General features: G+C 40.2%; 1 protein-coding gene across 9 annotated transcripts in view; it reads right to left on the bottom strand.

Annotated features, from left to right (window-relative positions):
- sgcg (sarcoglycan, gamma) overlaps positions 1–26,245 on the bottom strand; it is a 692,618-nt gene that overhangs the window by 513,004 nt on the left and 153,369 nt on the right. Inside the window, exon 1 of one of the 9 annotated variants that reach the window (XM_072577375.1) lies at positions 10,673–10,766. The exons of 5 other annotated variants lie outside the window; for them this stretch is intronic. The gene's annotated coding sequence lies outside the window, so the exon portion shown is untranslated. Of the gene's footprint in view, positions 1–10,672; positions 10,767–26,245 lie in introns of those variants that run through there. 3 more of the 9 variants (XM_072577377.1, XM_072577370.1, XM_072577380.1) reach the window with 3 other exon arrangements.

Consider the following 26,245-nt stretch of genomic DNA (forward strand, 5'->3'; position numbering starts at 1 on the left):
GTCTTATGAATCCTCACTGCCATCCTTGTGAAATGCAGCTCAGAGCAATGCATCCAGAAAATGTGAACCACTTTTCCCTGATAATTTCCTGCAATGTTCCAAGGTCAGCTGTTTTTCAGATGATTTGCAGTGTGCACAGCAGATGAAGAAGCTTTACACTGAAGGTACCTGTTGAATGAATGCATGAGATATGTGTCTGCTGGGTGTCAATGTGAACTTCCAGGGACTGAGGTGGTCCTCAGACAAGTTCTGATAAAGACCTCCTGCACATTTTCTGCTGCTGCAAGGGAAATGTGGCTCCTGGGGAGGTACATATGCTGCGATCCAAAGAGGCAGTCCCATCATCATAGCACATTCCTGCCAGTTCACCATTTCTGGGTATTGATCTGCAAGAACACAGAATGGCTGGCACCACTGAAATGGGTAATATTTTGCCTGTCAAGATCTGGAGTGACAGCCTTCAACAATCTGGCATTAATGATACAACGGAAGCAGTTGCTCCTATCACCGGGTTTTGTTCACAGATGTTTATGGAACTGCCATACCCAATGGCACACTGCATTTCATTGTGCACTTCATTGCTGCTTTGCAGCATATCATCTGATAGATTTTTGAGTCTGCCTCAATTCTTGATGTTCTACCATCATCATTCTTTTTAAATGCAGGTACAAAAGGTGGCACCTCCTGTTGAACAGACATTAATACCTTCCTGCCTGGTTGCTGCCATAACTTCCTGTGCTTATTCATATTATGTATTGTTTTAATTATGTCAGTTTTTCAGTTCTCCAGGATGTAAATCTCATCATCTGCATTCTTGAACTGAAGCTTGCTGCTCGGTCTGGCTGTGGCATTTGAAGAGGAAGCCATGCTAAAATAGTTTTCAATCATCTGGATGGAGATTAAAGATCCCATGGCATTAGTTGAAAAAGACTACAGAGTTTCCTAGTCTTCCAGCTAAGGTTCATTCCTCAAAAATATCATCAAAGATACATTAGAAGCAAGTTTATTTCTTAGAATCCCTACAGTGTGGAAACAGCCCAACAAGCCCACACTGACCCACCGAAGAGTATCCCACCCAAGGCCATTCCTTTACATTTACCCCTGACTAATACACCCTCAACACTATGGACAATTTAGCATGACCAATTAAGCTAACCCGTACATCTTTGGATTGTGGGAGGAAATCAGAGCTCTTGGTGGAAACCCACACAGGAAGAATGTGCAAACTCCACACAGGCAGTCACTCGAGGCTAGAATTGAACTCAGGTCCCTGGCGCTGTGAGGCAGCAGTGCTAACCATTGAGCCACCATGCCACCCCTAAATTTGAATTTCACTATTTACCACAATGGGATTTGAACTTGGTTCCCCTGAGCATGGGTCTCTGGATTACTAGTCCAGTGGTAATGCCACTCAGACATTGCCTTTCCATTTCAGTGTTGTATATTGGTCTTTGCCAGGACAGAACTGTTCCCATATTTGTCAACTGTAGTTGATGCACTGCAAAGGCAATTCATTATGTGAAGCACTTTTGAGATGCTTTGAACTGATAAGTTGCTTCATAAACACAACTCATTTTCTTGCAGGACGAATGACCCTGTTCTTCCTCGTCAGTGGTACATTCAGATACTAGATCCTAAAGTTCTCAGTTTCACACCTTTACTCATTTAGTGAAACTTCAGAATGTTATAAATCATTAAAAGCATTGTGGGAAAAATATAATCCCACAATACATTATTCACACCCACCCGTGAGCAAGCCACTGATTCAGAAATATCAATAATATATTAGGAATGCCCTCGGTGAGAGTGGGAACAACCCAACTGCAAAACCTAGCACAAAATCAGTCTCAAGTTTTTAAGGTGAGTTTTTCATAAGCTTTTGTAACAATTGTAAAGCAATGACCAAAAAGGTCAGCATCAAAGCAATGTAGACTTTTTGGGGTCAGCCACCATACACAATCGCAGCATAACCACATCATCCCAGCCTTCTGACAGGACCATATACGGCATGAGACTGGAAAGTACTCTGCTGATTTATTTATGTATTTATGAATTCATTTGTTCAGAACAGATCCTTGAAATTGAGCAGCGTTTTTTTCTGTGAAGTGAAAATAAATTATATTGGATATGAACAACCGAGCCACATCTGAAAAAGGAAGATAGGCTCAAGCTTTGAGTGAATCCTTTTCCTTTCTTTCAGAGCTTTTCAGTCTAATTTTTTTATATCTGCATGGTTAGCCTGCAACAATATTATGTAAAAGCATAGGCTGTCCTGATACAAAGTTCCTGAGATTGTGAAAAAGTGAAAAATAGTGAACCTAGAATTATCTGATACTTTCTAGGATACTTCCAGTTATTTACACTAAAATCATTATTTTGTTCTTGTTTCAAAAGAATAAAATGGAATTGGAAAAGGGAAGAAGACACAGGTGGGAGTGTCTCTCAGACCCTGTAATGGTGGTTGTTCTGTCAATAAATCAGAAGATAACAGAGCATGTACAATTGGTAAAACACATGGGTGACTTTAATCTTCATGTGATTGGCAAATTCAAGGTGACATAGATAACCAAGATGTGGAGATACCGGCGTTGGACTGGGGTGAACAAGGTCAGAAGTCACACAACACCAGGTTATAGTTCAACAAGTTTATTTGAAATCACAAACTTTTGGAGTGCTGCTCCTTTGTCAAGCAAAATGGACTTCACCTGATGAAGAAGCAGTGCCCTGAAAGCTTCTGATTTCAAATAAACTTGTTGGACTATAACCTGGCGTCGTGTGACTTTTGACACAGGTAGCCATGGGGACGAATTCATACATTGTACTTGAGAGAACATCCTGGAACAATATGTTGTGAATCCAACCAAGGATCAGACTATTTTTGATCTGGTAATGTGTGAGAAAGCACGTTTAATATACTATCTCAGAGTAAGAATTCCACTATGGCACAGTGACCATTACCTTGTAGAATGTAGCACACAGTTTGGGGCAATTTGGGGCAGAAAAACAAAACTGTGGTCATCTAAAAGAAGAGAAATTACATAGGGATGATGGCTGAGTTAGTTGGAGTGGATTGGGAAAAGATTTTAGCAGAAAAGTCAGTTGAGAAACAATGGCAAGAAAATAGTTCATGTCTCACAGCAAAGATATATTCCAATGAGGAAGAAAGATTCCATAAAGGGGATAAAACAATCATAATCTATCAAGGAAGTTAAGGATAGTATTTAATTGAAAAAAATGCACACATTGTGGCAAAATTTAGTTGTAAAACAAAGGATTTGTAAAGCTCTGAAAGCAAACAGAAGATAGAACATGGAACAAAGAACAATACAGCATAGATACAGGCCCTTCGACCCACAGTGTTGTGCTGAATATGGCATCAAGTTAAACTAATCCTTTCTGCTTGCCCATGGTTCATATCCCCCCCACTCCTTGTCTATTCATGTGCTTATCTAAAAGCCCCTTGAATGCTATTCTCAAATCTGCCTCCATCTGCCTCCATCTGGCAGCCTGTTATAAACACCTACCATTCTCTGCATTAAAAATTGCCTCCCCCCCACCCCCCCATCTCCTTTGAACTTTCCCCTTCTTACCTTAAATGCATGCCTTCTAATATTAGACATTTCAATTCTAGGAAAAAGATTCTGACTGTCAACCATACTTATGCATCTCATAATTTTATTATTTTTATTGAGTCTCTGCTCAGCCTCTGCCACTCCAGAGAAAACAACCTGGGTTTGTCCATCCTCTTCTTATAGCTCATACCCTCTAATCCATGTAGCATTCTGGTAAACCTCTTCTGCACCCTCTCCAAAGCCTCCACATCCTTCTTGTAGTGTGGTGACCAGAACTGAATGCAATACTTTAAGTGCGGCCTTACCAAACTTTTCAAAAGCTGCAACATCACTTCCTTACTCTTGTACCCAATTCCCCGACCAATAAAACAAGCATGCTAAATGCCTTCTTTACCTATCTACCTGTGAGGCCACTTTCAGGGAGTTTTGGGTTGGGACCACAAGATCCCTCTATACATCAATGGTGTTCAGGGTCCTGCCATTAACTGTACACCTTCCCTTAACATTTGATCTCCCTAATGCAGCACCTCACACTTGCCTGAATTAAACTCCATCTGTCATTTCTCTGCCCATATCTGCAACTGATCTATATCCCACTGTATCCTTTGGCAATTTTCTACATTATCCACAACTCACCGATCTTTGTGTCATCTGCAAACTTATTAATCCACCCATTTACATTTTTATCCTAGTCATTCATATAAATCACAAACTGCAGAGATCCCAGTATGGATCTCTGCACAACACCAATAGTCATAGACCTCCAGCCAGAAAAATACCCTCCTACACCACCCTCTGTCGTCTATGGCAAGCCAATTCTGAATCCATAAGTCCAAGTCCATATGCATCTTAATCTTCTCAATGAGCCTACCATGATGGACCTTGTCAAAAGCCATACTAAAATCCAAGTAAACAATATTCACCGCTCTACTCCCTTCAATCACCCTCGGCATCTCCTCAAAAATAATCAAATTAGTAAGTCATGGCACAAAGCCATACTAACGGTCCCTAATTAGACCACGTTTCTCCAAGTGCACGTAAATCTGTCCATAACAATTCTTTCCAATAATATCCAAACCATCGATGTGAAACTCACCGATCTATATATCCATTTCCCTTCTTGAACTGAGAAACAACATTAACTGCTCATCAGGCCTCAGGGACCTCTCCAGTGGCTAGAGAGATTACAAAGATCTTGGTCAAGGCCCAACCATCTCTCCTCTTGCCTCTCTCAATAACCTGGGATAGATCCCAGTGGATCCTTGGAACTTATCTACCTTAATGCTCTTCTAGAAACCCAACGCCGCTTCTTTCTTGACCTCAAAATGCCCCAGCATTATAGCATGCCCCACACTAATCTCACTAACCTCCATATCCTTCTCCTGGGTGAATAATGATGCAAAGCACTCATTTAGGAACTTGCCCATATCTTCACTTCCAAGCATAAATTGCTCCTTTATCCTTGAGTGGTCCTCTCTTCTCCCAAGTTATTCTCTTGTTTTTAATATATGTATAAAACTCCTTGGGATTTTCTCTGATCCTCCTCACCAAGGACATTTCATGACCCCTCCTTGCTCTCCTAATTTCTTGTTTGAGTTGTTTCCTATGTTCTTATATTCCTCACAGACCCTGTCCAATTTTAGTTTCCTAAATCTTACATATGTTTCCTTTTACTTTTCGATTAAATTCACAAGCTCCCCTGTCATCCAAGGGTCTCATACTTGCCATCCAAGTCCTCCCTCCTTACAGGAATATACTGGCCCTGAACTCTGATGAGTAGACATTTAAACAATTCCTAATTGTCAAATGTGGACTTGACCGAAAACAGCTGGTCCCAATTAACTCTCCCTGGCTCCTGCCTAATACGGACATAATTTCCTCTCCCCCAATTTAGATGATCAAAAAATATTAAGAGGGAGAAAATTAACTATGATGACAAACTAACAAATAACAAAAATGGACAATAAGAACTTCAAACATATAAAAAAGAAAAGAGAGTACGGACTCCTTGGAGAACAAAGTTAAAGATATAATCATAGGGAACCAGGGAGCGGCAGAGAAGTTAAGTAAATCCTTGACTTCAGCTTTCATGGTAGAGGACAGTAATAGCACTCCAAAAGTATTAAATAACCAAGGAATCCAAGGTTGGGAGAAAAATAAGACAATAACTATTGCCATCGAAAACATACTAAGAAATCTAATGGAGCTAAAGGCTCTTAAATCTCTTGGACTTGATGAGTTGTATCCTGGATTTTTGAAGATAATTGATAGTAATCTTCTAAGAACTCTTAGATTTAGGAAAATTCCCAGGTGATTAGAAAACTGTCGATGTGTCAACCTTTATCAACAAGGGAAGGAGACCAAAAAGAGATAGCCACTTAGCTTAACATCTGCAAATTGCTAGACTGCATTTGAAAGGATGCAATAACAGAGCATTTGAAAAGCATAATAAAATCAAATGCAGTTAGCTTGGCTTCATGAAGGAGAAGTCATGCATGACAGGTTTATTCTTTGTGGAGGTAACAAACATAATCAATAAAGGAGAAACAAGAGATATGGATGGATTTCAAAAAGGTGCTCGATAAGATGCTGCACACAAGGCCATTTATGGACATGGGAAGAGTCCTACCACCTGGATCTGCCTCATAATCTCTGCAATAATCAATATAATTTGCACCTCGCTGCTGTCATTCAATAAACTATATCTTGTTTAAGACAAGAATCTCTTTTACTCGATTTTCCTCTCCAGCATTCCATCAAACTGGCCCTGCCAACCATTACCCTGAAGAGAGTGGTAGCAGCAAACCTACCTTATAATGGGCAACAGAACAGAGAGCTCACAAAACATGATGAGCAGCAGTACTGATTGTTCATTTCACAATGCCCACCTGCAACCTCTGAGGTTGCCGTTTTTCAAAGGCTGTGACTGGATCTGTTTTCTCAGAAAGCAAGGATTTTAAATCCTTAAATCCCAGGTTCAGAAAGCAGAGTGAAACATAAATTCTTGCTGGTTGGGGGGGGGGGGGGGGGGGGAAGTTGTTTCAGGATTCTGTCACTTTTAGACAGGAATGTTAAATTCAGATCAACAGGGAATATCAAGAGCAGAATTTGCATTCCCCTTGCACTATCAGGAGGGCAAGTCTGAGAATGTTTCTAGTTTTGCTTTGGGAGTCCACTTTTAGACTTTCCATGTACCCTTAATATAACTCACACCAGCTAAGAGTTAACATAAGTAACACCAATATCCCAGAAAATGCCAAAGGAGGTCCTGAGAGAAATAATCAACTTTTGAAGGGATCAAGTCCCTCTTTTTCAAATGGGTAGCTGGTCTACAGGTCTCTTGAAGCTGAAGACTTTCAACTGAAAACTCTTTCTGCTTCAATCCCAGGATATGTTTACCTAGAGAAATGATTTTGAAGTGTTTCACTTACAGGCAGACAGAAAAAGGTGGTCGAAGTCTGCAAGCACAATGTGCTCTCCATGACCATAGATCCTGTTCCCAGCATCTCAGCCACTGTCCCAGGACTTTCAGGCCAGATGATTACAAAATTGTCTTTGGTTTGTCATCTACATTTGGAGTAAACTGCAGGTGGTCACTTGTAAAAAAAACATATGTCTGGAGGTCACTAATCATCTTCTAAAATATTATGGTTGACATGAAGCACTCCTCAGATAAAATTACACAAAAAATATAGAGTTAGGGCCTGGCCTGTGGAGACAGGCAATCTGCAACTCACAGGGAGTTTGAGATTCACATCAATCTGAGAACAGCAAGGTAGAAGGGCATGGAATATCTGAGAGAAGCCAAATACATATCTTTCAATTTTAAGGGGAAGAAATTTCTGGTTCACTCACAGCAAGAATTCAATAGGGCAGTAATAGTCAAGGATTGTGATGTACACCTAAAGCTGCAGTGTTACATTTCCATACATAGGCATTTTTACACATGGGCAAAAGGAATGAACTTACGTTATGCATCTCCTGTTTGTCTGTCATAGTTTCAATACGAAAGCTATGGATGTCTCAGATACATTTTTACACCATTTTTTCAGCATTCTGAGTCATGAAAAATATGCAGAAGAATCTCCATGCAAGTTCACTTCCATCACTACTGAAGTCATCATGTAGACCCAAAATACGAGAGATGCATGAATTAATCTTTGGGATGCATGAGCAGCAACCATGCAATGTATGGCCAAGTGTTATTGCATATTCTTTCAGGCTCCTTCCCGACAGTTAAGAGTAGAGCACGAGATTGCAATTCCACTGAGTTGAATACAATGAAGAAGCTTGAGAGGATACTGTGGGCAACAATGCTGAAAGCTATGCATTGAGAGACAAGAAGGAACCATCATTCTATATAGTTACAGAAGTTGAGATTTTGTCAGGTTTTTTTTGGAACTAAACTAAAATGTAAACTAAACTGAAAGAGCTCACAACACAGTGATGACTGAGATAAGGATGGAGCTTGGAGATGCAGACAAAAACTAAATTAGAGAGAAAAGGATAGAAAGGCCATGGTGTTATTTTTAAGGAAAGAACAGACTTCATGCTTTTGAAGTTGGAGCTGGGATATTTTTCCCAGTGACCACTTCTAGGACATGCAGTATTTGCCACCTCTAGCAGTGGGCAGCATGGTGGCACAGTGGTTAGCACTACTGCCTCACAGTGCCAGAGACCTGGGTTCAATTCCCGCCTCAGGCGACTGACTGTGTGGAGTTTGCACATTCTCCCCATGTTTGCGTGGGTTTGCTCCGGTTTCCTCCCACAAACACAAATATGTGCAGGTTAGGTGAATTGACCATGCTAAATTGCCCGCAGTGTTAGGTGAAGGGGTAAATGTAGGAGAATGGGTCTGGGTGGGTTACGCTTCGGTGGGGTCGGTGTGGACTTGTTGGGCCGAAGGGCCTGTTTCCACACTATAAGTAATCTAGTCTGGTACTGGCTCAGGATTGTTTTAGGTAATTTACTGCCAATAGTCCACCTTTATCTTTGTTTTGTCTTGGACTTATCAAAAGGATTAATGGTAAAGGGTGAAGCAATGTGGAGTATCCATAGAAGTGGTATTCTTCTTGGAAAGCAAGAATGTTTCTTGCATGATGGTAACAAATACGACAACATTTGGTCAGGCACAGGTACTAGGACTCAAGAAGGTTAGTAATGTAACATCTGCTCCGCCCTAAAGCTAGTGTAGAACTCATGTCCCCACCCACAGGCTTTTGTGTGACATTAGAACAATGACTGGAGCCAATGACCTTATTCAATAACAGCCAGTACTTTGGAAAAAAAAAGGAGGCAATAATAAGTTACCACATATTAAGGAGCGATCAAGAATAGGTCAGACTGGCAAGATCTGACAGAGCAGTCAAATTTGTTGAGGAGTGGGAGGGTTAATGGAAAGCAGCAATAGAGAATTCTGGCAATGCTTTTTTAAGACCAATAAATAAACAGTTGAATTATTATCCAGTAGAAAAAAAAATCACTCCTAGTAGTGCTTCACATATTTAAAATTGTTTAGCAATCATAAAGTTTAAATTTGAAGTTTAAAAATATATGTTCATTAAATGATAAGAATTCATTTAAACCTATTCTGAAGGTGCCTAGTGGTCTAAGCTATCAGACTGACAGTCCTATTAAATGCAAGAGCCAAGTTAGGAAACAGGACTGAAAAGATGATTTAGAACTTGGGAGCTCACATTTGGTTTTACATAAATTAAAAGAAAGTATGTGTTGGTGCTCAAACTAGCTCCTCTAGCTGTATATTAACTCACATTGGAATTCACACATGGTGCTTGCAGTGTTCTGGTCCAAGGATATTTTAAGCCTGGCAAAGAATTAGTAGAGAAATGTACTCACATGGTGTGTCAGGCATCACATTCTGACTCTCTAGACTGATGCCATAAAACGGCTGCTGAGTTTGCTTCATAACATCAGCCCACTCCTTAGAATCTTTGATTGCTCCTTTACAAATAACGCAATTGTGTTCTGCAAAACTTTAATGATACACTATGCCAACAAGTTCTGATTTTAAGGACATATTTTTCTTCCTAAGACTAAGATCCAGTTCGACTTTGTGAATGTTACAGACTTCATGACCCTGGATTCACATAGATGATTTAACATGAATTCAGGCCAGAGCAATTTAGAAACAATCAAGTCATTGAAACATTTTCTCTTACATACTTAGGCAAAAGAAATCAGAAATAAATTAGTTATAAAAGGCAAGCTTTGCTGAATAGTACACTGCAATATTGAAGAGTGATGGGGTGCAATCATTCCATGTGTTAAAAGGTTTTAATGTCTAAGACTGTCCAATCTCTGAAATTTGTTCAATGACATCATTTGTCAATTATGTTCCTCTCTGCTATCAGATTCTAATGCAAAGCCTGTGCTCTAATTGTAGAATGGAACTTTTTGAGCCACACCCTGCCTCAGATACTTTTGCCACATGATTAGATTAACAGATTGCTTCAGCAAAACTCAGACAAACTTGTCAGTCTATGTCCATCACCTAGGTTTGTCAAAGTATTTGCTTGTGGTCCCCCTTTGACAACAAATGTTAAAAGCAGAATCTGTATTTTTGGAAACTGGAAAACTCTGTAAATTAATATTAGGTGTTATAACTACTATCACATATGAACAAAAACTTTAACCATATTTTATGATAGTTTTTCCAACCTTTTTACTCACGGTAAATCATCAAATGCCACACTAAACAGGAGCTAGGTGAAATATATTACCCACGACTGCTAGATCTAATAACTCAATACATAAACAAGGACGCAGCTTGATTAATTCTGAGGGCTTTAGAGTGGATGTCTCTAGGCATCAATTAACTGCAACATTTAGCATGGTTTTGTTATGTATAATTGAAATAACTTCACCAAAATTTATCTGTATCTCATAATAAGCAACAATCACTTCCACTTATTATACTGAAAACTTGTCAAAAATAGAAGACTCTGATTACAGTCTTGCCTGAAAACAATTCTATCTGTTGTTAAAGAAAAGGTAACGTACAAATAATAATATTTTGTGAAAAATACAGTAACGGATATAATAAAGGTTAGGGTTAACTACAAAGTTGAACTGTTTCCTACCCTAGTTTCTTGTGCTGGGCTTGCTTTTCTGTGCAAGTCTCCCTGCTTTACTGCGTTTCACACTGCTGTTTAATGCTGAGACTCGTATCAGACATCCAACAGCTGCAGGTTATAAATTTAGGTCTGTCATGGTTCAAACTAATCGTGTGGGTACCAGTCACCCTTGCCTTTTATAAATTCCCTATCCAGATTCCTCTTCTTTGCTTGCATACAAAATATTTACTACTACTTCAAAAATATGAATACTGGGAGGTTTTCAAGCCTCTGGACCTGATTATAATAAATACTTGCAGAGTGGCTGTTGAATTTTATCGAAGGTTTTGTCAACAGGATATGCACAATGGTATCCTTTAAACTCTTGATACTCCCACAACCTAGTAGTACAAATTCTATTTGAAATAATACTTTGCATGAATACAAGAACAGGCTTCTTCCCAGCACCAGAGCAAATTGCCCTTTCCCCTCAACAGTGTTGCAGCTTTGCCACAAAGCATAAAACACAGCAACTTTGTATTTCAGATGCCTGATAATGTCCATTTTCCCTTTTGCCCAGGACAATGTCATATTGGAGATATGTTGTGATAACCCCTTTGAGGCCCATGGGGAATTGCTCATTAATCTACAGAAGGAGCTTGTGGCTATGAGTTCCCTTGGTAACAGGTAATGGCCTGACCAGTTAGAACTCATCACCTGAGCCCTTTATAAAGCAGACCCAAACAAACTGACTGGGAGAAGTGGGCACTGTGAGGGGTACAGTGATTTATTTCCCCATCTAACTCCATTTTGATTTAGCCCCCTCCTTCTCTCCCTAACCCCTCTCATTTTCTTGATGTCAGCATTGCCCTTAACAGGATTGGCCACATGGGTGTTTTCCTGGTGTAAAGTAGAATAAAGTCTATTCACAACAGTGTCATTAATTTCTGTCTCACTGTATATAAAAGAAATAAATAGGACTCAGGGGCTCTTGTGGTGCAGTGGTTGGGTCCCTATTATTGAGACAAGCGACCCAGGTACATGTCCCACCTATTCCAGAGGTGTGTAAGAACATCACTGAACAGGTTGATTAGAAAAATAGGAAAAATGAAACTAAAAAGCAGACCCATAGACGGGGCTAGTCTATGTACATCATGAGTGTTATAACTAACAGCACATATGAACAAAAACTTTAACCATATTTTATGATCGTTTTTCCAACCTTTTTACTCATGAAAAATCATCAAATGCCACACTAAACAGGAGCTAGGTGAAATATATTACCCATGAATGCTAGATCTAATAGCTCAACACATGAACAAGGAGGGCTTTAGAGTGGACGTCTCTAGGTATCAATTAACTGCAACATTTAGTGTGGTTTTGTTATGTATAATTGAAATAACTTCACCAAAACTTATCTGTATCTCATAATCACTTCCAGGTCTGTTTTGGTGTTCAACAATAAACAATGTTCCTTTCCAGTTGGGCTTCTTGCGTTGTTGCATTGGTGACAAGAGTAAAGTTTTGGACAGCCTTGCCTTTCAACAAACCAAATAATACCCTGTAAGGGATTTATGAGAAGTATTGGGAAACTGGAACCTTATGATGAGCGTGTGGAGGATTGGCCCCAATATGTTGAAAGAATGAGATACTTTTTACGGATAAATGGGATAGATACCCTGGACCATGCATTGAGGACTTGTAAAAAAGCTGGCAGGTGTCACATCTTTTCTAAACTGAACGTGAGCGCAACTGGAGCTTGAGAGGTCATCCAGGAAGTATATGACTGTAAGTACTCACAAAGGACTGCATCAGTACACTCACTTGCCTTTTAGGGTATCTTTGGCTAATGTCATCTTTCAAATGGAAATGGAGAACATCCTCCAGAGTGGTAGTCTATCTGGAAGACATTTTAATCTCAGGAGCTACAGCAAAGGAATATGTGGAAAGTTTGGGGAGGCATTACAGTATATCTCCGTATACATTGCATCATCTTCCGCCATTTCTGCCACCTACAAATGGACCCCAGCACCAGAGATATATTTCCCCCACCACTCCTATCCGCTTTCCATAAAGACCATGCCCTCCACGACTAACTTGTCAGGTCCACCTCTCCTAACAACCCACCCTCACCTCTCGGCACCTTCCCTTGCCACCATAGGAATTGCAAAACCTGTGCCCACACCTCCCCTCCATCCAAAGTCGCAAAGGAGCCTTCCACATCCATCAAGGTTTCACCTGCATGTCCACACATGTCATTTACTGTATCCGTTGCTCCCAGTGCGGTCTCCTGAAAACTGGGAAGACAGGAGCCTACTCGCAGAGTGCTTCACAGAATATCTCCGGGACACCTGCACCAATCAACCCCACTGCCCCGTGGTTGAACACTCCAACTACCCCGACCCCCACCTCCCCATTCTGCAAGGACATGTAGGTCCTAGGCCTCCTCCATTGCCACTCCCTTACCATCCAACGCCTGGAGGAAAAACACCTCATCTTCCGCCTCAGGACCCTTCAACCCCATGGCATCAATGTGGATTTCACCAGTTTCCTCATTTCCCCTTGCCCCACCTTACCATAATGCCAACCTTCCAGTTCAGCACCATCCTCATGATCTGTCCCATCTGCCAATCTTCTTTCCCACCTATCCGCTCCACCCTCCCCTCCGACCTATCACCTTTACCCCCACCTTCATCTACTTATTGCACTCTCAGTGACCTTCCCCCCAGCCCCACCCCTCTCCCATTTATTTCCCGCCCTCCCCCCCCACCTTCCCCCACCCCCCCCCCCCCGAGGCTCCCAGCCTCATCCCTGATGAAGGGCTTTTGCCAAAAAGATCAATTTTCCTGCTCCTCAGATGCTGCCTGACATGCTGAGCTTTTCCAGCACCACACTCTTGACTCTAATCTCCAGCATCTACAGTCCTCACTTTTGCCTAGTATTTTTCTGAAGCCAACATCAGACTAAAAAGGAAAAATATGTGTTCCAGGTAACTGAGGTAACATACCTTGGGTACAGAATTGACAAAGATGGATTATACCCTCTCAAAAGAGAAGGAGAATTCCATAAAAAAAGGATTCTGACTCCAAGGAACACAATGGAGTCAACATTTTCCTCGGTCTCAACAATTATTGGGGGAGACACAGAAAATGTGAGGAAATTTGGTGTGTCTCTCAGGGTGTCCTGGGAGTGCTTCTTAAAAACACAGGTCTGGCACTGTATATGGTTAAAACTGGGAGCAAAAAAGAAAATATGATGACCAACTCTAGGGGACCCACACAGGTACTGTTCCAATTGACACACCATGGAGGAGGAGACCTCTTTAGTGAATCTTCAATGGTCTTCATGGAAGAGACATTCACCTATTTATTATGTAGTCTCGACCAGACCCATAAAGGAACAGAAAAATGGTCATCACAGGAGAAGGGGGTATCTCATGGGCTCAGAGGGGATAACCCCTTTAATGCCACGGGGATTTACGAACTAATCTCCCTCTGGAGCTCATTGAGTATAAATTAGCCTGGTAACATGTAGTGGTCTGTCCTGTTGGAATTCATCACCTGAGCCCTTTATATTGCAGATCCAATGGCAATTTGGTGGTGGGACAACTGTTCATTGCGGTAAAAGTACTTATGGAATTTTTAAAAATTAAAGCAGACCCAGCGATGGGTCTACAGAACTGTCAGTCCTGGGCTGGGACTGTCCTATGTATGTCATGAGTATTGGCTCTATTTTGTTGTCCACCAATAAATGTCCAAGTTGGGCTGTCTGATTTAACACATGGTAAAGGATGGGATCTGTTAGAGATGGTCTTGGGTCACTTAAAAAAAAATCCATATTCAATACATTAGGTCCTTTCATTGTTCAAATCAGAATTACAACTTCATATTAAATGCACATCATGTTTGGGGAGAAAAAACAGTTTTACAAAGAATGTCATAATTTCACCGAGATTATGACAGAAAGAAAGCCTTCTTTCTCTATGAGTCAAATTAAATGAGTGTCCATATGACCAGTGCATAACCAACTCATTAGCTTGTCAGATATGTCTTATATTGCAGTAAATCAACAAATCTGAACACAGGCAGGTTGTGGGAAGTACTGGCCTCTTTCAGACCAAAATTGATTGAAAGGTAGATCAGTGCTTGGTCAGGTTTGGCACAGAGGATAATGGAACTACAGATCCTGATCTGGCCAAAATTAGTGAGAAGATGCTTAAACACTGAGCAACATTCAAAGAAGAAATAAGAAAATACTTGATAAACTGGTTTTGTAAGTAGATTTGTAGCTCAGGTTGAGGTTTTGGATGTAGGTTTGCTCGCTGAGCTGAAAGGTTCATTTCCAGATGTTTCGTTACCTTACTAACTAACATCTTCAGTGGACCTCATGTGAAGCAATGCTGAAAATTCCTGCTTTCTATTCATATATTTGGGTTTCTTTGAGTTGGTGATGTAATTTCCTGTGGTGATGTTATTTCCTGTCCTTTTCTCAGGGGTGGTAGATGGAGTCTAACTCGATGTGTTTGTTGATAGAGTTCTGGTTGGAATGCCATGCTTCTAGGAATTTTTGTGCATGTTTTTGTTTGGTTTGTCCTAGGATGGGTGTGTTGTCCCAGTCAAAGTGGTGTCCTTCCTCATCCGTATGTGAGGGTACTAGTGAGAGAGGGTCATGTCTTTTTGTGGCTAGTTGGTGTTCATGTATCCTGGTGGCTAGTTTTCTGCCTGTTTGTCCAATGTAGTGTTTGTTACAGTCCTTGCACGGTATTTTGTAAATGACGTTAGTTTTGCTCATTGTCTATATAGGGTCTTTCAAGTTCATTAGCTGCTGTTTTAGGGTGTTGGTGGGTTTGTGGTCTACCATGATGCCAATGGGTCTGAGTAGTCTGGCAGTCATTTCTGAGATGTCTTTTATGTAGGGGACAGTGGCTAGGGTTTCTGGACGTGTTTCCTGCCTTTTCTCCATAATACTTGATTCCCTCACTGATTAAGAATGTGTCTGTCTCAGCCTTTAATATACTTAACCCAGGTGTGGTAAAGAATTCCATAGATTCACAACTCTCTGAAAGAAGAAATTCCTCCTCATCTCTGTCTTAAAGCTGTGACCCCTTGTTCTGAGACGATGCCCTTTGATCCTAGACTTATCCACGAGGGCATAACAACCTTCCTGCATTCACTCTGTCAAGTCCTCTAAGAATCTTGTATATTTCAATAAGATCACCTGTCATTCTTCTATATTCCAACAAGTAGAGGCCCAGTCTACTAAATCTCTCATAAGACAGTCCCTCCAAACCTGTTAAAAAAACTGAAAGAACTGCAGATGTCAGCAATTAGAAATAAAAATAAAAATTGCTGGAAAATCTCCAATTCTAATGTCACTTTCAACATTCGTTGGCTACAGTGTCAAACATAGCATCTGTGGAGAAAAATTAAAGATAATGTTTCTGTCTAGTGACCTTTCTTCAGAACTCAGTTGTGAAAGCAAACAAAAAGGCAGCAACTGAATACAATTGCCCATTCGAGATAGTTGTAACATTTGTGACTGACTTGAGTCAGATTGTAACACAGCACAGTGAACAACTAGCTAGGACAAATTCAAGCAGTGCAGTACATGTGGAGATGACTAGAAAGGGACAAGATTCAGTAGAATATCTGACTTCATCTTCCAAAAATGAATCCACAGCTACCACAATGAATATTGCGATAAGCAAGAAGGATTATTCAGATAACAAAACTGAGGAAGTGATCAAGTTGTTTTGTTTTCACCAGTAATTCAATCACCAATGGCAAAGAAGAAACTCCAAATTAATCAACAAGTTGCAGTAAATGTTCAGATCTTGTGATGGAAAGTTAGCCAATACAGCATCACTGAGGCCGTGTGGAAGACCATGAAGGTGACACTCAATTAGACTTAGAAACTTCAGAGAGTTCCAATTGAATCTGGAAAAGGTAGAGGAACCAACAACTGCTCTACCTCTTGTGTAACCTTTGAATTGAAGCCCTGGCATAGTATTAACTATCACCACTATTGACCCCCTATGGACAGCCAACTACTCCCAGACACTTCAAGGTAAATTCCCCACTGGGCCTGTTACCCTCTGATTGCTGCTGCTCTCAATGTTTCAGCCTGTTCATCAGCTACTGATGCATGTGGAACAATCTCCCAGTCAGAGTGTTTCACTCAGCCTCTTTCTCAACTGTTCAGTCTGTCTATTGGCATGGTTCAGTCTGCCTGCTGCAGTCAGTGTAGATCAGTATATCTCCTGCTGGTCTCTGTGGATCAGTATATTTCTATTACACTGATAACAACAGAGGTTTGACAAATCACACTCCATTTATGTCCTCAACAGTGCATGAATAAGAGCCAAATATCTAATTTCTACCCTTGCAATTTATTAATGTTTAACATTTTAAAATCTGCTTCCCTGTCAAACTGTTTCTTCATACCATATATATTTAATAATTCTTCCATATTACATGAGGTTTTTATTACAAATCCTGAAAATCATTTTCTGATTACTAGATATAGTATTGGATAAGTAAAGATAATGGCTTTCGTTCCGATTAATTACTGGAAAAAGATGTCCCAAGATGATTTTGTTTGACACTCCAATTTAAAAATATAATATTTAACAATTATATATTAAGAAAAGAATTGAAGCCAACATTCAATAAAGATACCCTCTCTAATACAAGATGTAATGGTTTATAGGTCCTCCTCTACCTTTACATTAAATTATTACTATCCAAGTAAGATTTCAAATCAGAAGCAAAATAGGTTTATCACTTCTTACTTTATGAATCATTTTAACAGAGCTGTTCTATTATCTGCAATTTTTTCCATTTGTTTTCCTTAATTTAAAAAGTCTGGAAAGGTGAATATTTTTCCTTGGGTCAGAGTATTCCAATACTGTCACTGGGTCAACATTTTTTATTTGTCTTTGTTTTCACTGTTTGCATATTTTCTCTTTCCCTTTCCCACAGGCTTCCAAGTTCATAGATGCTAGCTCCCATTGCCAGCTTTGCCCGCATGTTTATTTTTCATAATGAACTCAAACAGTGTATTGGGGACAATGAAAATCAACATAGGCCCTCAGTCCTCAACCACCTCATATATACCCCAGTGCTCACTATGTGACAATCAGAAGCAAGATCCCTGGCTAATTCTCTCCTTATTAACCCAGTGCAGTTCCTAATATTTGTCTCCCCACTCCAATCCAGGCTGAGGTAATGCAGAGCATATTGAAGAACAACCTAGGAATGTACTGTTCTGGTACAGCAATATGCCGCATCTAATCATTCTAGTTAGTTACGATAGTTTCTTCCTTTTCTTCACCATATCCAGGCTAATCTCTGGACTGACCTCTTTAACCTAAGGAAAGGATGGTATCGTCTATGCAGATTTTAAAAGATATTCTCAGTGTTACTCTCCTGTTGTCTGCCAATGGTCTTTTGAATAGTTCCTCTAATGTCCACACATATTAACCATGCTCTATCTCCAATAAAATACTTAATTGGCAATTAACATATAATAACATTTAATAAACACATCGAATTTGGATTTCTTTGATCCAATATACTATATGGTTCACATTAGTCCTTCTAAGCACACAATAGTCTTGATGGCTGAGGGAAGCATCAACATGATGCAGTTCACTCAAATATAGGCTCATTAAAACAATACGAGCCCTTTTACAGATTACAGCTGCAGGAACAGAAGGTTGGATGTTAAACTGCAGCAAAAGAGAAGATCGACAGAGAGAGTGAGCAGTAAAAGAATACCCATGAAGAGGATAAACACTGTATGGATCAGCTGGATTGAATGGTCTGCTCCTGTGCTGTGGAGTCAATATGACAGCAGTCAAAATGTAGTGGGACAGGACCAATCAGAGAAGGAACAGCCTCATGTGTGAAAGGCAGAATCTTTCGAAAGTTGCTGCTGCAATCAGAAATCTGGGTGAGCCAATTAGCAGCAAACACCAGAGACAATCAGCCCATGGTTGCAGAAGCAAGTGGGAAGGGAGGAGGCTGAAGTAAGTGTGTCTTGATATTTGGGATGGCATAGGCTCTGGGGTCTGGCTGGGCCAATATTGACCAGCATTGAATTTCTGCTTTTGAAGACCCAACTTCGATGGATGAATTATTGCATCTACATTGCCTGAAAACTGCCTGCCTGAATTTTGTCTCTTTTCCCAGCTCTCTGTCAGACAGTGCTAAAAGGGTAGCCAACAATAAAACTGTGAAGACCATCCTATAGCATGGAGTCATTGACACCACTGACTGGGAGGAGAAGGCTGCCATGTACTTAGTCTGGCCCCTCCTAATTTATCAAATCACTTCGAGACTCAGGGATTCAATGATGAGATTGACAGCTGGCAACAAAGCTTGAAGGAATAAGATAACCCGACACCTCAAATTCCCAACTGCACCAGCAACAATGTGTTCGCACTGCAAAATAAAACTGTATGTCCAAACTTGCAACTCATCTGAAGACTCACCTCGGCTGACAGGACTTCATCATTAATTACAAAGAACCATCAATAGTCTTCGGATAAATTTCAATATTTTCTTCCTCAAAAATAGTATCTTGTCTCTTAAACTTTATTTTATTTCTTTGTTTTATAGGCCATCCCTGGAAACTTATTCAATGTCTCTATTGCCTTTCAGATAAAATAGTGCCTACATTTTCACCACTTCAAAGTAATTTGTATTTCATCTTTTGAACTCTTACCACCGGTAGATTTTCCCCAATTCAATCATCATCAATTCCTTACTTAAGACCAAAAGACAATGAGACAAAGGAAAAGAAGTCAGCTTTTCAGTCCATTGAGTATGCTCTGCCATTTAATGACATCATGGTTCATCTGATAACCCTCAAATTTATTTTTCTGCCTTATCTCCATTATTCTTGATTTCCTTACAGATTAAAAAGGACCGGTTGATCTCAGCCTTCAATATGTTTAATGACACAGGCTGTGCAGTGGCTCAGTGGTTAGCACTGCTACCTCACAGCACCACAGACCTGGATTTGATTCCACCCTTAGGTGACAGTTGGTGTGGAGTTTGCACATTCTTATGAGTGCTTTGTATAGTATTAATCAGAGCTCCCTATTTTGATATTCCATTCCCTTTTAAATAAAGACAAACAGTCCATTTGTCTTCTCTATTAGCTACTGAATGTGATTGCTCGCTTTTTGAGATTCATGCACTATGACACCCATATCCCTCTGTGCTGTAGCCTTCTGCACCCTTTCTCCATTCTCCACCCTCCAAAGGTAGAGATGGTTGAAACTGTCAAGTTCCTAGGAGTGACTGTAGATCTGACAAGAAGGCATAACAACACTTGTTCTTCCTTGGATGGCTGAGGAAATTTGTCATGTTGATAAGGACCTGCACATACTTTTACAGATGCACCACAGAAAGCATACTATGAGGATGCATCACATCTTGGTATGGGAACTGCTCTATCAAGGATCGTAACAAACTACAGAAAAGTGTGGACATAGCCCAGCCCATCACGCAAGCTAACCTTCCATCCATTGATTCCATCTACACTTGTCATTACAGCGGAAAGGCAGCCAATGTTATCAAAAACCCCTCCCACCTTGGTTATAATCTCTTCCAACCTCTGCTACCAGGCAGTAGATACAAAAGCTTAATCACATGTACTAATGGGTTCAAGAACAGCTTCTTGGCTGCTGTTATTGGACTTGTGAACGGACCTCTCAAATTTCAAACCTCATGTTGATCTCACTCTTTGTGCACATTCTCTGCAGCCGTAACTTTATATTCCTTGGTCTGTTGATTCACCCTTTGTATGGTATGATCGGCCTGTACTGCACACAAAGCAAACCTTTTCACTGTACTTAGGTACATGTGACAATAAGAAATCAAATAAAAAAGTTATATTTATCTGCTTTATTCTTCCCACCAATGTGCATAATCTCACATTTTCCCCACATCATATTCCATCTGCCAGGCTTTTGCCCACTCACTTATGTCTCTAAATCCCCTTGTAGAATTCTTGTTTCAATCTCATAACTTGCTTTCAACCAACCACCACAAAGTTGTCTTGTTTTGTCAAAAACAATAAACCAACTTTTTACATTTTCTGCCTTAAAGTTCAGATGTCAGCAATCATCTGCATTGCTCACTTTTGTATGCTTCACGTGATCTTCATGTGATTAAGTGATTAGAATTCCACAGTCATTCAGATATGGACTAACCAAACCTTATACAACAATTCAGCTTTGTACTCTGTCTGTTGGCTATTATAGCTACTGCTCCTGCAGCATGGTCTGATGGTTGCATAAATTTATCAGTTATGATGTAATGATCTTTTCCTGAATAGAAAACTATCATATGATCTATTCAACACATGCTTCCTCTTTAGGTCACTTGACTCAACGCTAATTACTTTATACACCTCTGTAGTGAACTGCATTTCCTGTCTATCAGTCAGATAATTGTACATGGTTGGATTTTCTTCATTTTTTGTAGTATTTTGTAAGCTGTCAATCATCAACCCTGGTGTATAAAGGACATAAACTTGTCTTCAACATTAAATGTTTAACATCCCTTTATTTTAATTTTTAAATCAATGTAAAGTTAATTTCTTAGCCAGTGATTCACTATGTCAATCGTTGATTGCCATGGTGGAACATAACCAACTTCTCAAAATAATTTTGAAGCCTTTCCATCCTAATAGTTGTTTGGTAGCACAGATTTTGTGTATTCGTAACAGATGGGTGAATTTTTACAATCAGTTTGAGCACGTTTTCCACTGACATAGTTGAAGATTTATTCATATTTGAGAAGATTCTACAGGAGCTTGAATATTGATAGGAATGTGATATCCATGTGCTCATTTGACATTGTCAGCCTATTAACTATTAAAAGGAAATATTTTGAGTCTGACTTGACTCTTCTTCCATTCTGAAGGTGAGTCTTATTGGACTCAAAATTTTAAGAGCTGCTCTGTCCAGAGATGCTGCCAAACCTGTTGAGTTCTGACAAAGTTCTCTACTTTTAGTTTCAGATTTCCAGCATCTGCAATATTTTACTTTTAGATTTTGCCAATGTGATGACAGTTATGTCAGCCATATTCCCCAAAGACTGGCGGATTGCATCAAAAAGCAATTCTTTTTCCTGTTAGTGCAAGCAAGATTGTACTCAATCATCCTATGCTTGCAAAACTTACAACACTGTGCACTACATTAGATGTGATTATATCATTGGACAGCACTTGCCAGATAATCCTGAATGTATGAAGAATAATACTGACAACCAAGTTAAGACTGTCATAAAAGCCAAGGAACTGCAGATGCTGGAAATCTGAAACAAAAACAGAAATTGCTGGAAAATCTTGGTGGGTCTGCAGTATATGTGGAGGAAATCAGAATTAACACTTCAGGTCCACTGACCCTTCTTCAGAACACTGTAGATTTCTAATATAAAGGGCATTGTTCTTAGCAAATATAAAGAGCACGTAGACATATTACACCTGCTTCAACACAGAAATATAGCCATCATTCACTAGTTTATTTCTCATGGTAATTAACTGACCAATCAGAGGCAACTGATTTAAAATTCGAACAATGCCTTGCAGTAAACCATCAATCAGCATTAATGGGCGTATTCACCATGACAACACCGCCATCAATCAGAATCCACTTGCCAACCAATCAGCACTCTCCTCTCCCACTGTATAAATGTTGTTTTCTCTTTATATTGGTTTTCTTGCAAATGGTCCTTTTGAGTGCAAGATGAAAAAATTTGACAAACTGTCTTTTTAAATCAATGCAACATCTTCAACTACCTGGACCACATTAGAATAAATTAGCAGCTTAAAGACTGACCAGGATGTGTGCAATTGAGAATAGTGAATTCAATATCAAATCAGACACAGAAACAGAAATAAAGCAAGGGAGAGAGAGATTGGGTGCTGAGGGAGACAAGAAAGAATTAGATTTGATTAGAATAGATTCCCTACAGTATGGAAACAGGCCATTCGGCCCAACAAGTCCACACTGACCCTCCGAAGAGTAACCCGCCCAGATCCACTCCCTTACTCTATATTTACCTCTAACACTATGGGCAATTTAGCATTGTCCAATTCACCTGACCTGCATATTTTTGGAATGGGAAAAGAAAAACTTTTGTATTCAAATTTTGAACAATGATTAAAAGATGCAGAACTGAGTATCTTTTTTTTAAAATGCTAATTTCCATTTTGAGAGAATTTCCATGAGAGGGTGACTGGTAGAAACTAATACTTAACAGGTCAATAAGAAGGTTCTTTAACTTAAAATGATGTGACGTAACTCTCTGTGGCGATTTAACATTCTATTTACGAATGAAGAACATTTGTCACTCAATGTGGGGGGACAGGCAGCAAGATGCCATTTTCACAAAGTTAATGGCAGAGTAGGACATCCTTGAAAGCGTGTTTTTGATTTCTGCTTTAAATTTAGCATCTTATGTCTCCAGAAGTCACTGTGGCACTGCACATAAATAATGGTGAGTGCTCTTAGCCTTGCTATTAGTTTGAAAGCAACTTGTAGATCAATATAACTTGTAGATCTTTTCCATTTGCATACTATCTGCTGTGTCTTCTGCTGTTTCTGGTAATTTAAATGTTGACTTGGTCAACCTGCCTGATCTTCCTCAATACAGACAGATGTGAAAAAATGTTGAGTGAATAAAGCTATCCATAAATTCCAACCATCATTTTTAAGTATCCTTTGTTTACAGTGATCTTAGTTGCAGAACGTTTTGAGATATTCTCAGCAAATTCAATTCTTTTTGAATTTTTAGTACGTTTTGCTCAGTATTATTAATCATTTGGTGCCTATTAGATGACTAGTGTGTTTTGAAATTCACCTACTTGCAACTAATATTGTTCTTGATCCATACCAGATTACTTTGACCCCGCCCCTGATTAATCTGTTTTAAAGTGGGTAGAAGTGATTTTCAACGCAGCAGCACAAACAATTATCCTCCAATTAGCATTACAACATTACTTTTTATAACCAAGAAGATTTCTCTTTTAAATTCCATTCGAAAGGGGATGAAGGCAATGTTTAGGGCTGGAATGGAAGTGTGGATCATGCGTGGCTGGAAATATTAGCTGGAATTTAAACTACATACAGGGTCAGTTGACATGTTAGAGGAGTGGTACACTTGAAGACCATAAGACATAGGAGCAAAATTAGGCCATTTGGCCCATCAAGCCTGCTCCATCATTCGATCATGGCTGAAATGCTTCTCAACCCCATTCTGATACCTTCACCCCATAACTCTTAATCCCCTTACCAATCAGGAACCATCTCTGTCTTAAATACACTCAATGATTTGGACTCCAAAGCCCTCTGTAGCAATGAGTTCCACAGATTCACCACCCTCTTGCTGAAGAAATTCCACGTCATCTCAGTTCTAATTGGCCATCCCTTCAGATGAGCCTGTGCCCTTGGGTCCTAATCTCACTCATTAGTGGAAACACCTTCCCCATGTCCACTCTATCCAGGCAACTCTGTATTCTGTAAGTTTCAATGAGATTGCTCCTCATCCTTCTAAACTCCATCAACTACAGGCCCAGAGTCCTCAAGTACTTCATCCCTGGGATCATTCTTGTAAACCTTCCCTGGACCTCCTTCAATGCCAGCACACCTTTCTTTAGATAAAGGGTCCAAAACTGCTAAAGATATTCCAAACATATTCTGACCGGAACCTTATACAGCCTAAACAATAAATTTCTGCTGTTATATTGCACCTTCTTGAAGTGAATGCTAACATTGCACTTACCTTCTGAACTGCCAAACGAATCTGCATGTTAACCTGAAGAGAATCCTGAACTTCCAGGTCCCTTTGTGCTTCAGATGTCCAAAGCATTTTCCCTTTTAGAAAATAGTCTCTGCCTCTATTCTTCCTACCACACACTTTCCCACATTGTATTCCACCTGCCACCTTTGCCCACTCTCCTAGCCTAAATCCTTCTGCAGTCTCCCCACTCCCTCAACACTGCCTGTCTCTCCACCTTTCTCTCTATCATCTGTAAATGTAGCAACGATGCCCTCAATTCTTTCGTCCATATAATGTTTCTCACAAGAAGGCGGCACTGGCACAGTAGGTATTGTTCAGGCCAAGCCTGTCTGCTCCAGGCTGGCTGCATTCTTTTTCTCTCTCTCCTTTTTGTCCTTTATTCTTTATCTTTTTCTTTTCTTCATCTTACTGACATTGCAGGGATGATGCAGTGACGGTGGATTTGGAATTTCTGGCTTCATAGGTTCAGAACATGGACTCTTTCATTGGCAGCGGTTTGTCAACCCTGTCTATATTGGCGTCATGAGCAGGGGCTCCTGGCTGCGGTAGGCCCTGGGCAGGGGTCCAGGCTATGGGAAGCCTGGAGTGGGGGCATCTGGCTGCGGTAGTCCAAGAGCAGGGGCTCCTGCCTTTGGTAGGCCCGGAGAGGGGGCATCTGGCTAGGTAGGCCCAGAGCAGGGACTCCTGGCTGCAGTAGGCCCAGAGAGAGGATCTTGCATAAGTCCTGGAGCCAGGTTTGGGACCCTGGTCGATGAAGATGTACTCTATATAAGTACCTTCTTTTATTCTTTTGTACTTCAAATTGGTGCCAGATTGTAATGACCAAACACTTTTCAATGTAATTCCCCAACTATATGTGACAATAAATTATTAATTCATTAATATATTATGTGAATAATGAGGTCACAAAACTAACCCCTGTAGTATTCCTCTGCACACTAGCTGCCATCCTGAAAAATACCCCTTTATCCCCACTCTCTGCCTTCTGCCAGCCAGCCAATCCTTTATCCATGACAATACCTTTCCCTAACATCATGGGCTCTTATCTTATTTAGCAGCCTCCTGCGTGGTACATTGTCAAAGGCCTTCTGGAAATCCAAATAGAATATGCCTAGTGGCTCCTTCCCTTTGGCCAACTTGCTCATCATCTCTTCAAAGAATTTTACCAGATTTGTCAGGCATGATCACAAGTTAAAGTTAAGATGGAACAGAACTGACTTGGCAAAAGGGAGAGCACTGACAGTAAATGTGGGTACAAGGAATACTGAGGGAGTTCAGAAGAACTGTGAAAAGTGCAAGACATCTGAAAACCCTGGTGCTATATTATTAGAAATAGTCAAAGTACAAATCTGGTCTTAAGCAAAGCAAATTTACAATGAGGAAAATCGCTGGTCAGTGAATTGAAAATGCTGCATAAAGGAAGTGAAGATCATTTTAAATGGAGTGTGAGAGATGCTAGAAAGAGACAATCATTATCCAATTTCACTGGTGAATCTCAAAGGGGGTATGGCAGCCTCATCTATATGCCGTTCTTTGGGAATGCAGGCTAAAGAAGACTGTTCACACAATTGGCCCCAAGATGTGATTCCAACCACCCATTTCATTCTAAGGCAAAAACCACATTGTCACATCACTCAGCTTTACTCAACTCATTGGCTGCTGAAAACCTTATCCAAGCCTCTGTTCTCTCTCGACTTAATGATTCCAGTGCACTTCTGGCTGGCTTCCAAATTTTCCATCCGACATAAACTTGAGTTGCCGGTATTGCACGAAGTCTAATTCA

Source organism: Chiloscyllium punctatum, chromosome 9 (assembly GCF_047496795.1).
Source record: "Chiloscyllium punctatum isolate Juve2018m chromosome 9, sChiPun1.3, whole genome shotgun sequence".
NCBI lineage: Eukaryota > Metazoa > Chordata > Chondrichthyes > Orectolobiformes > Hemiscylliidae > Chiloscyllium > Chiloscyllium punctatum.